Here is a 12399-nt window from a genome sequence, read left to right as displayed (position 1 = left end):
CCATTCTTTATGTTTCAACTTCCCTCAAAGATACTGACAAGTCCTCTTTGAACTAGGAAACATTTTAAATTTCTATACTATCACTTGTAGGCAAGATACCAAATGCACAATTTTAGATCTGGAAACAACTTCTTCAAATCAAATCAAGGCTTGAGAAATACTTTACCTACACTGAAATATCTAGATGCTGGTGGCTACTCCAACAACAACAACAACAGTTCATTTCTGATTTAGATTTTAAACCTGTTGATCACTGACTAGGCAAGGGTCATCAGCGAATGCTTCAGACTCCGGAGGCCACATGATCTCTACCACCCTGCTTAGCTCTACCCCCACAGCAGGAAAGCAGCCGCAGATGATCAGGGAGCATTCCAACCAAACTTTTTTACAAAAGCAGGCAATCATTGAATTTGGGCAATATTTCTCAATTCTACAAATGTGCACTACTGGGGGGGGCGGGGCGGGGATAATTACTGCAATTTCACACTCCTGGGAAGCACACTCATGCCCTCCTTCATCCCTTTCACACACTGAGTGAGGTTCATTACCCCAAACTTAACAAAAGGTACTCCATTGTTTATTATTTCATGCACACTCTTCAGTTAAAAAAATCAGTGTCTTTGCCAATTTGAGCACTATTAAATAAATACTATTATCGTCTGGGAAGAGCCTTATTTTCTGACATACCCCAAAGAGCCATTAAATGTGGGTAAAATCTTGTTCATTTACAGACTAATCTTATGCCTGCAAAGTTGCTGGTTCTGTGACCAATGGAATTAACTTTAAGTGTGAACCTAAAATAACTAAATTAGTAATCACCCCCACCCATTTTTCCAGCAATGGTCCTTTGGCGATTTGAAAGTACTAGTTAGGATCCCTCAAATCTCCAAAGAAATCAGAAAATCAGAAATCACAAAAATTCCTGGAACCAATACAATCTTGAAACTTTAAATTCAAGACAGCACACTAACTACAGACATCTGTCTTTTCTCCTTCCTATTGGGAGAACATTAAAGAAAAATTTTAAAAGGAGTAACAACTCACAATGAAGAGCAGAATGGGGAGGAAACCAGAATCAACAGACAAGATGTCACAAATTTCTAGAAAAAGGAAATGTATTAAACATTGGTAACTGATGAAACAGAAAAGAATCCTCAGGCCATATAATACACGAAAGAAGACATAATCAAAGAGAAAAATAATTGGTCCTACAGAATTCCAGATTGCCACCACTCAAATCAAGGTATTACAGAGGACATGACCAACACAAGTGAACTAACGCTGCATCTATTCTTACAAAAAGTCAATAAATAACATCCAAAATTGACCATTTAAGAAACTTGTATAAAAATACTGCTTAATACTATAATATTGAAGGTCATCATAGAAGAACTAAAGTGTTAAAAACTAAAACACTGTTCTCTTTAGGGCGTCCAGCAAATGGTGTGAAGAAAGAGCTTCCAATAAAAATCTGTTTTTGTTTTTGTCTTTTTAAAGAGGGAAGGGAGAAAGAGAAAGAGAGGGACATCAATGAGAGAGAGAAACACTGACTATGAGGCCCAAGCAGGAATTGAACCAGCCAACCGTTCCCTTTGCAGGGAATTGAGCCACACTGGTCAGGGCCCAATAAAATCTTTTGTACTTAAAAAAAAATTTACATGCATATGCTACATGCATTTGTTACCCTGAAAAACATAATTACATTTTAATACAATATTGTTCTAACTCCACTTGCCAACAATAGCCCTCCATACTGTCTCTCTCCCCGACGAAACTCCAAAGTTAGAAGTCCCAAGCCCTAAAGTGACTATTCTGGGAATAGGGCCTTAATGGAGGTATTCAGGTTCAGTGAGGTCATAAGAGTTGGAGACTTGAACCCAAAGGATTAGAGTCCTCATAAAGAGACACCAGAAAACTCTCTCTCGCGGCCATGTGAGGACACATTTGGGAAGAGCCACACGGCTACAATGACCTGAGGATGGCTGCGAGGAACGGAGAGCAACATCGAGCCACAGCCCGCACTCTAAAGAAAGAGCTCAGGCCTGCAACAGCAAGGAACTGTATTCAGCGAACAACCTAAATGAGCCTGGAAGAAGAACCCGTGTCTCAAACGGGAGTACTGTACTGCGTTACACTTTGCTGCCTGGTGAGACCATCAGTAGAGGCCCCAGCTAACCAGTGTCTGAACCCTGACCCATGGAAATGGTGAAGTAAATGTATGGTGTTTTAAGCCACAAACTAAGTTTGTGGTGATGTGTTTCACAGCAACGCAAAACGGATAGAGTAGAACAAAGCTGCGACTGATTTTTCACTTTCTAACCTGACTATAGAGATTTTTATTATCATCATCATCATTTTAATCTTCACACAAGGATAGATATGCTTACTGATTTTAGACACAGGAAGGAGGGGGAGGGAAAGAGTAACATCAATGTGAGAGAGAAACATCGACCGGTTCCCTCCCGTACACAGTCCGACCCAGTATCAAACTCACAACCCAGGTATGGGCCCTGGCCAGGAATCAAACCCACAGCCTTTTGGCGTACGGGACGATGTTCCAAACAACTGAGCCGCCCTGCCAGGGCTGACTATACAGATTTTTAAACTTTAGTAAGTATTTTTGTGAAAATTACTTTTCTAATTCAAAGTAAAAATTAAACTTTAAAATAAAACATTTCTCTCATAAATAATTTAAAAAGAAATAGTAATTCATTATTTTGCATACAGGAATAAGAAATCAGACTTGTTCACAGATAAAGGAATTTTAAAGAGCAAATTATATTAACCTGGAAAATATAAAAAACACTTATTCATAAAGATACACGCAGCCCATGTTCATTACATTAGTTACAAGAGCCAAGACATGCAACAACCTACATGTCCATCAACAGATGATTGGATAGTATACCTACACAATGGAATACTGCTCCTGCCCTAAAAAAGATAAAGTGTTGCCATTTGCAATAACACAGATGGTTCTTGAGAGTATTTAGCTATGTGAAATGTCAGACAGAAGAGGACAAAAACCACATGATTTCACTCTTATGTGGAATAGCAAACAAAAAATAACAAACCAACCAAAACTCATATAGACAACAGAATGGTGGTTACCAGAGATGAAGGGGCCGGGGGGAGGGTAAAGGGGTCAAGTAGATGGTGAGCAAACAACAGTGCATGGAGTATCAAGCTATAATGTTATGCACCAGAAAACTGTTATTAGCCAATGTTAGCCCAACTTTCTTTTTTTTTTTTAAGAAGCATATTACTCACCAACTTTAATACCTGAGACCCAATACACCTTATTACATACTTGCTGTACTTCAACAAATCAAAAACTAGGTACTATTCTCTATATCCAAATTTTTCACTCCATAATATACAAATTCTCCTTTCCCATACAGCACCATCTTCCACATTATTTTTGGTATGAGATTACAATATAAAATATTAGACAATATAAGTATGTAACAAAGTAACATACAAAATCAGATGCCTTTTACATAAAATGTAACCAGAAAATACCATTAGAATTAACTGTATCAGATTCAACATTAAGAAAAGCACACTCTAAAACAGGGGTCTCCCCAACCTCCAGGCCACGGATCAATAGAAGTCCTTGGCCTGTTAGGAAGCAGGCCGCACAGGAGGAGGTGACCGGGTTAAGGTCAAGGCTGGGCCGCAGCAAAGCAGGGGAACCAGTGTCCACTGCTCCATCCCGTCCTGTATTGCCCACATGGGCCCCGCCTCAGCCACGATGATCCACAGCTTCCAGAGCAGCCACCAAGGTTTCCCCTTCCGGTCCTGGAAGCTGATGGCTACCAAGACGCACATCGAGAAGTTAGCTGATGAACTACATGTGCCATCCCTCCCTGAAATGATGTTTGGAGACAACGTTTGAAGAATCCAAAACTGCTCCAGCTTTGGGATCGATTTCAATGCTACAGATGCTTTAGGATGTGCAAACAACTACTAAAGAAGGCTCAAAGTGGCCTGTGAGGACGAGTGGCAGGAAAGCAGGACAGAGGGTGAACACTCCACGGAGGTTACTAAACCGTATGATTGGACCCATACAACAGGTTATAACAGAACATGACTTAGAGACTCACTCAAGTTAAAGTTTGTACAACAGATCATATAGATACAGAAAAATTGATAGCCAGAGAACAGGTTAAGTTTTTTGAAAAAGTTCTCCTGTTTGAGTATGAACTCCATGATCATGGAGTTTCAAGTCTAAGTGTGAAAATTAGAGTAATGCCTTTCAGCTTTTTTCTGCTGTTGCACTTTGTTCGGTTTTTGAGAACCAATGCAGTGCTTATCAGGATGAATGACACAAGACTTCACCCCAAGGTTGACAAGACCTACATGTTAGGAGAACATACATCACGAGAGAGCAAAGCTGCTTATTAATGCATGCCCCTCCCTCCTTCTTCACGGAGCTCAATGAAGCAGCACAGTACCTAACAATCAAGAAGGCAGTCTGTGGGGAGCTAACAGAAGAATTCATCATGACCTCACAGACCCACAAGGAAATGCACCTGTGCAACAGAATGTGCGGTACCACATGCTCACTGTGGAATCTGATGGAGACCTAGGCTATACGGACAGAGGTATTTTTATTATCAGAATTAACTGCCTTGTCTATGTGCAGTAGCCTTAAAGGAAAAAAAGTAAAAGACTGTTGTAGGCAAAAATAAATAAATAAAGCCAAAGCAAAATATCCTGAGATCACCACAAAAGCACTGAAAAGCCTGCTTCCATTTTCGACCAAAGCCAGATTACAGAGTTGGGCTGTAGAGAAGCAACACACTTCAGGTGTTACTGTCTCCCATCACCTCCAGATGGGACCGTCTGGTGGCAGGAAAACAAGCTCTGAGCTCCCACTGATTCTGCACTATGGTGAGCTGTAAAATTATTCAATTATATATTACAATGTAATAATGGGAATAAAGTGCACAACAAAGGTAATGCGCTTGAATCATCCCAAAACCATGCCCCACCCCCCGATCCCCAATCCGTGGAAAAACTGTCTTCCATGAAATCTGTCCTGGTGCCAAAAAGGTTGGGGACCACTGCTCTAAGACAATAAAAGTGACTTTTCCCTAAGATTTTAAAATGAAGTTTCTTTGTAAAAACTGTTTGAAATAAAACTCTAAAAATACAGGTGTGGGTTAACATCTACTGAAATAGCAGTATTCTTGAGCAATTACAACCTTTTAAAGAGCAAAGGCCGAAAGGATATGTTACAGATACTCTGCAAGGACCCCCGGACATCAGGCTTTAACAAAGGCACAGCTCCCAGTTTACACTAACTGAAGTGTTGTGTTAATATGAAAACTTCAGAACAAAGATTCAAATGCATCTGTGAACAAAAAAAATAGCCATATGTAATTGCAAACACCCAGGCACATAAAATCTGAAATGTTATAATGCCTACAAGAAAACCAGTGAGTGAACACAGGAATAACTGTGTCTTTTGAAAAAAACAGTATACTGTTTTTTCTAGTTATAAAAAATATTTTAGTACAGAAAAACTGGTAAATACAACAAAGCACAAACAACTGAAAGTGCAAATTATCTATAACCCAAAAATTCATCGTTCATTTCAAATCATTCGCGCCAAGCACTATATGGAGCCAGTAACACGGAGAGGCCTCTGTCGTCAGGGAACAGACAGGGTGCTTGTGGAGACAGACACTGTTCTAATAAACAAATACAGTTTGCAGAGCTTCTAGTTAAGTACACAATGAAAGTAATAAACAATATTTTTTGGTGAAGAGTACACAAAATTGTGCATCTTCCTCAGAATCTCAAATCCAGAATGCCTTTTAAAAGTACAAGTACATACAAGGAAATGATGTCTATTTCCTTCAAATTATAAATCTGAAGTAATAAAACATCTGTCTAGTAAGAGCGAACCTGTATACCAAGCTTTGAGGGAAGCAAAAGAAATCCTCTAATTTAAAAAAAAAAAAGAGAAAAAGAAATGATGCCAGAATTTGGTATATGTAAGTGCTAACAAGAGTATGACAAATATAAATATTTAGGTGCTTTATAACTCATTATCCTTTCCTATGAGCTATAAGCTTATTTTCTTATAAACAATTATCATTTTCTATTATTAAGCAGAATATCCTATTTCTTAAGCACGGCAGGTGTCTACGGTTAATATTACAGTTTTTAATATTGTAAAAAAGAAATTATTTTAGAATCTAAGTTATAGTTTAAAACTGTTAATAACAAAGAAAAAACTGTAATCAACCCCCCCCAAAAAAAAACCACGTTTAAAAAACTAAGTTTAAGCCACAAAAACTTATTTGCATGGTCCTTTACCTCAATGCACAAATTTACGTCTTTTCCAAATCCTTGGAATAAAGGGGGTTAAGAAATACTCTTTTTAAAAAGTTCTATGAGTTACACTGAGCCAAGATGGAGTAAACCAACAATAGCACCCGCCCGCCCCCCCCCCATTACAACTAAAACACCAGACTACAAAAAGCAACTACCTGAGGACTCTGAAAATCAGAACAGCAAGCCACCTGGAAGCCAGAATCAAACGTGAACAATGACCAGTGATGGGGCAGGCTGTGCGTGGGTGCTGAGGTGAATTTCACAGTGTTTTGTGTTCCTCTCTTGTCTCTGGGCTTTGATCCCAGAGCTGGCAGAATTGAACAGTTGGCCAAGACAAGCAGCAAAACCGCTGGAGGAAACCCCCGTTGTCTAGCCAAAGGCACGCCTTCATGCTGTGGGGGAGGGGCCCCCCTGGGTTCCTGCTCTCCCGTCTCCCCAGCTGTAGCTCCTGTGAGCGCTGGAGCGCAGCCACTGCTGCCACACAGCACCTAAGACCCCAAGGGGACAACCATCTCCAGAAAGAGGAACGAGATAAAGGGGCCCTCATTATCCAAAAGAATATGATAAGGAGACTGCATTTTTTCTCTCTTCTCTTTTGCCACTTCTCTCTGAAGGCTAAACTTGAAAAACAGATTTTCGGGCCAGAGGAACAGGACAAAAAAGGAGACCCTGGGATCTGGACACAGTGGGGGAAGCCCAGAAAGAGCTGGAGAAGATCCCCTCATTCCGTGCGTGAACTACCTTAAGCCCCAGGCTCATTTCTGGAATGGTGCCGTCATGAAACAGAGCCCAGGAAGCCCAGCAAAGGCTGTGAGAACTACAACCTGTGTAAAGCCAACGCCTAGAGACTAATTCCTGAATGGCACATGTGCTGAGCACACCTAAGCACCAAAATAAATGCCTTGAAAACTTAAGTGACACTGGAACCACCACAAAAAGGCAAAGTAGAACTTATATCCTGAACTTTACTTACCAAGCTGGCTGCTTGCTAAAACAAACGTCAACATTCTTCAGAGGGTTCAGTAAAGTCCTACAATACTATGTCCAGTACACACACCGAGCTTAGTTGACATTCATTCATTCATATTCTCTCTCTCTCTCTCATACTTAAACAATGGGGGACCCAGGGGTACCTTAAGACTTGGCTTCATGAAAACAAGAACACATCCTAATTTTTTGTAATCCTCATCCAAGGACACATTTTCATAAATTTTGGAGAGCAAGAAGGGGGAAAAGGGCAGAGAGAGAGAGAAACATCAATGTGATAGAGACATTGGTCGGTTGTCTCCCTGTAGGTGCCCTGACAGGGGCCTGAACCCACAACCTAGGCACGTGCCCTGACTGGGAATCAACCCCGCAGCCTTTTGGTGTACAGGACGACATTCCAACCAACTGTCCAGCCAGGACAAACATATGTCATAATTTAGTGCCAAAATAAAAATGCTTCTGTGGGTGCTTTTCAAACAAATACAATACAATTTGCATCTTTGGAAATGAGAGAAAGGGTTTAATAAAGAAAACGGAAAATGGACTAACTGGAAAAAGAAAGCATTCCTATTATAGCTGTGATTCTGCCTCCACACTACTTACATCTGTAACACACTCATCAGTAAATCTCTCTTTACAAACAGTAATTTTCAAAAAAGATTGGAGAAGTGGCATTTCCTAATGTTAGAGCATTGCAATCTCAACAGAATACTGTGCTTTCCTCCTGAAGAATCAGGGTACCCAAAACAAGACACACTGATGGGAATATATAGGGCATAGCTTTGCATATACTTTTAATCTTTGTGTTTCATAGTGTCATATATGCAATGTGTATGATAAGCATATTTAAACCAAGGGGGAAGTGATGAGGACATAGGCTAATGAATTAATATTTATTTTTATCATTTAATATTAAGAATAAAAAGGAAAGAAAAAAGTAAAACATTTAAAAAAATAATGCACTGGATTTTATGACTGAAAATATATAGACAAAAGAGAAGTACCCATGAAAACTTCAAGTTTTAAAGCCTTAGGTGTTTGGGATCATGATTTTATTACTGACATAAAAAGAAAGCCTAAAAGTAAGAAGTTTGTAGAAGAAAGCCAGGGTGAGATTTGAGATGAATAGAACACTATTTCATGAGCACATGTACACAAAATACCTGGAAGATACGAGATTGAATCCCAAAAGAGAAAAGCAAAAATACAAGTCATCGCTGAAGAGACAACAGGTGAAGAAACATAGAATAAGAGAGTCAAACCTTGGTTCTTGAATGTCTTGATTCTCAAACAATTCAGCTCTCAACCAATTTGTTCACAGAAAAAAAAAAATGTCTTGGCTGTCTTAACAAAACTTCACGTCTCGATTCTCTGCCTGACAACCTTTTCATGCTGATACCTGCATGATCAGTCATGTGGCTCTCCAGGGACAAAGGAGATTTGGTTTTCAAAATGCTTCTCAAACAATTTTTTGGAATCAATTTAAGTTCAGGAACCGAGGTTCCACTGTACTGAAGACCAAATACCAGCGAGAGAGTTAAGTCGAACAAAAGCTTACTACACCTTAGGGTAAAATTATTTCAGAAGTAAGAGCAACAAAGACTAAAAAGAGACACACAGTGGCATAATAAAGGACAGTAATAAATACTACTTTTCATCTCTATGGCACTTTGTCAATTATTAAGTACTGTCACAAATGCTACATCATTTTTATCTTCAGAACAGCCCAAAGACTGCTGTTTATTCTCATTTTAGGGCTATATAAACTCAGGTGGACTTAACTAAATTCAAATTGTTAATGAGCTACAAAACCCAGTTCTTCTGGCTAACAAGACACACATTTTCCAAAAACAAGGCAATGAAGTCCACCAGCTAGCAACCAACTAAACATAAACGTACACAATTGAGTCACTGAGTAAAATGGTGGGTAACTGTGGAGACATACCATTTAATAGCATCAACCAAACAAATAACCAAGAAAACTGTAAGCAAAAAACATCAGATTATGAAGCTTAGTATGTCTACTGATCATAACAGCTAAATAAATTCCATTTAAATATGAACTCTAATTATTCTCATCCAGGTTTCAGTTTTCCTACCCTTAACATGGAAACTCACTTTCTCTAAAGAAATTTAATTAAAATAATATTAAGATAGGCCAACTCATCCTTCTCCCAAAAGCTAAGACATGTTTGTATTTTGTATGAAGGAAATATTACAAAAGTAATATGGTAATAAATGCTGAGTGTAAGGAATTCTAAATACTAAAATCTCTCATTCATTGCATCCTATCCACCTACTTTTCTCTCAAGAAATAACCACTGTTAAAAGGCTGGTAGGCTGCCTTCAAGCTTTGCTATATGCGCGCGTGCACACACACACACACACATAAATATTGTAAATATGTGAACTAGATACTTTAAACTCTATATTCTGAGCAAAATTACCCTCCTCATAACTGTTTAAAAACAATTTTCTTAAAAGCCTTGCTGAATTTAGTAAAACAATGAAATTCTTATAAATGTCAACCAGGAATATTACTGGTCCAAAATACATCACAGTCTATATTTTGTTACTTTCTGCTGCTCAAAAGTTTTGTTCAACTACTTTTTCCAAATTGGAAAATATGCTGAACATAATCTAGCACTTTCTTATAATCTCCATAACTTTTATCCAGTAATATAGTATGTTATAACATGGAGATACTTTTATAGGGTGACAGATTTTCACAACAACACTAAAAGTTCCCAGTTGCGGCCTTTTTTAAATTACCTATCCTTCATGTTCTTTAGTTTCTCTAAGAAAACTATTTTAGAAAAAAACATTTTAGAAAGCTAAGGATATTAGAAGTAGTATCCTTTAGCTTTCTAAATATTTCAGGAAATTACAATTTTATATATTCAAACCAATTTTTTTGAATATTTTAAAACCAGCCACTATTTTAAATATTTAAATCAAGTCTGAGAGGTAGTCAAGGAAGACATCATTATCTCTATCTTTAAAATGAGTAAACTAAGGCGTTTGGAAATCTTGTTCATTATTAGTGTTAACATTTAAGAGATCCTAAAGCTTATCTAGTCTAATCCCATTTTTAAATGATAAAACAACAATCCTCCTTCTTTCCGACTATAATCTATAACATCTCACTTTGACAGCAACCACATTAACTTTGTAGCCCTGCCATACTTTAATATACCTGTACCAGGAGCATTCTAAATAGTAATCTATGGAAAGCTAAAGGATGTAACTACAAAGCAGCCACCATTATTACAATGTGAATATTAGAAATACGCTAAGGACACAAGCGTATGGAGTAACTGCACTCCTACAAAAAAGATCAGGATACATGAGCTTTGTACTCAAAGGCTGTTTTTTACTAAGTTGCTAGAAAACTGCTGGCTAAGTGGATGTTACTGTACAATAACATACAATAACACCTCTTTGCCAAGAGTGTATGTTGTCCTAGGGCAACCTATTTGATGAACAAGAGCGGCAGTACAGCAGTTTGTTCCTTATTCTGGCTCAGTGTTAGCATGAAATGATGATAATCTACTGAGAATCACCAATTCTCACTCCCCCTCCACCTCCAACACACACAAACACTACCAAAATCTCATTCAAAAAATCCATATGGAAAAAATGAAAACGAGAAAGCACTGAGACACAGAGAGCAGATTTTTCTTCTAATTTGGCCACTGAGCATATGCCTCTGATAGGCTGTGATTCTGAACAAGTTTTATCAGACACTTGATTCTTCATCCATAAAAACGAGTCTGTTAAATGATATACTATCACCAGTCTTTCAAGTCTAAAATTTGTAATTTCTGGAAAGCAAGTTTAAGCATGGAAGTAAACAAGGAACCCAATCATGGAACTACAAACTTAAGATATGCCTATAGCTGCAATGCGTAACGTGACTGGAATGGTCTTTAGCCACCATATTGTGAAACCAAAAAGAACAGACATAACTCTTCATGAAAAACAAAATATGTACATGTAAACAAACACACACATATATATAAAAATAACTCTTGTTTAAATTTTCCCTGGGATCCAATCAATCTTCACTTAATTTCAGTTCTTTCCTATGTCTTTTATAAACATTAAAATGAAAACATGTAAAATATATCTCCTTTTAATTTCAAAAAAACAAGTAACTGTCAAATGGCCAAAGAGGAAAAATAATTCATTTATAAGTCCTCTACATAACAAATCCCCACAAACCATATTAGCTGGAATTTCTCGAATAAATATGAGTTCTATTTCTAATGATACAATCTTTAAATTCACAATTCCATGTTCGCAAATTGGTTACTATAGACAGATTTAGGGTAAAGCATTACTATGAGGAGCTAATACAATGTTAATGATATGAGTAGACGTAATGTTAAGAGATTCTGTTAAAATCTCATTAAACAAAATTCAGCCCTGGCTGGGTTGCTCAGTTGGTCTGAGCTTCATCCCGATGTGTCAAGGTTATGGGTTTGATCTCCGGTCGGGGCACATACAAGAATCAACCCATGAATGCCCAAGTAAGTGGAACAAGAAATCAATGTCTGTCTGACTCTCTCTCACACACATCACTAAGAAATAAAAAAAGAGAGAGAAAGAAAATTTAAAGGGAGAGAAAATGGCAGCATCTGGGATAGTGTCAACAATAAAAATAAGTTAAAAAATAAATACAGGTCATTCAATTTACTACTGGAATTTTACTCACAAATAAGAAAATCTGACTGTATGAGCAAAATTTAAAGTCAAGCATATTCCATGGAGTTGCTTTTCCAATGTCCTTGAATTCACAAATACAATGATAGAAAAAAGGGGACAAAGCCTTCGGGGGGAGTGTGGGGGGAAGCAACTGAGGAACATTTACTAACCCACAAGATCTTGCCCTAAGCTTCCTTTTATTCTTTCTCTACATCGTCTCCATAGACAAGTGTACCCTCTCCTAAATCTTCATCTCTAGCCTGACCAATATATCCAGCTGAGTATCTCCACCTTAATGTCCCACAGATACCAAATTTTCAAGTACAAAACTACATACAGTAAGTGTCTTTGGGTGGA

The 12399-nt window shown here is 38.0% G+C and overlaps 1 protein-coding gene and 1 pseudogene across 7 annotated transcripts in view; one reads left to right on the top strand and one right to left on the bottom strand.

The window, feature by feature from the left end:
* SCAF8 (SR-related CTD associated factor 8) overlaps positions 1-12399 on the bottom strand; it is a 153695-nt gene that overhangs the window by 128593 nt on the left and 12703 nt on the right. The window lies entirely within an intron of this gene.
* On the top strand, positions 3734-4651 carry LOC129067892 (TIP41-like protein; annotated as a pseudogene).

Source organism: Pteronotus mesoamericanus, unplaced genomic scaffold, assembly GCF_021234165.1.
Source record: "Pteronotus mesoamericanus isolate MK-2021 breed Mesoamerican mustached bat unplaced genomic scaffold, CSHL_Meso_final contig_20, whole genome shotgun sequence".
In the NCBI taxonomy this organism is placed as follows: Eukaryota; Metazoa; Chordata; class Mammalia; order Chiroptera; family Mormoopidae; genus Pteronotus; species Pteronotus mesoamericanus.
This window is presented reverse-complemented; position numbering and strand designations above follow the sequence as displayed.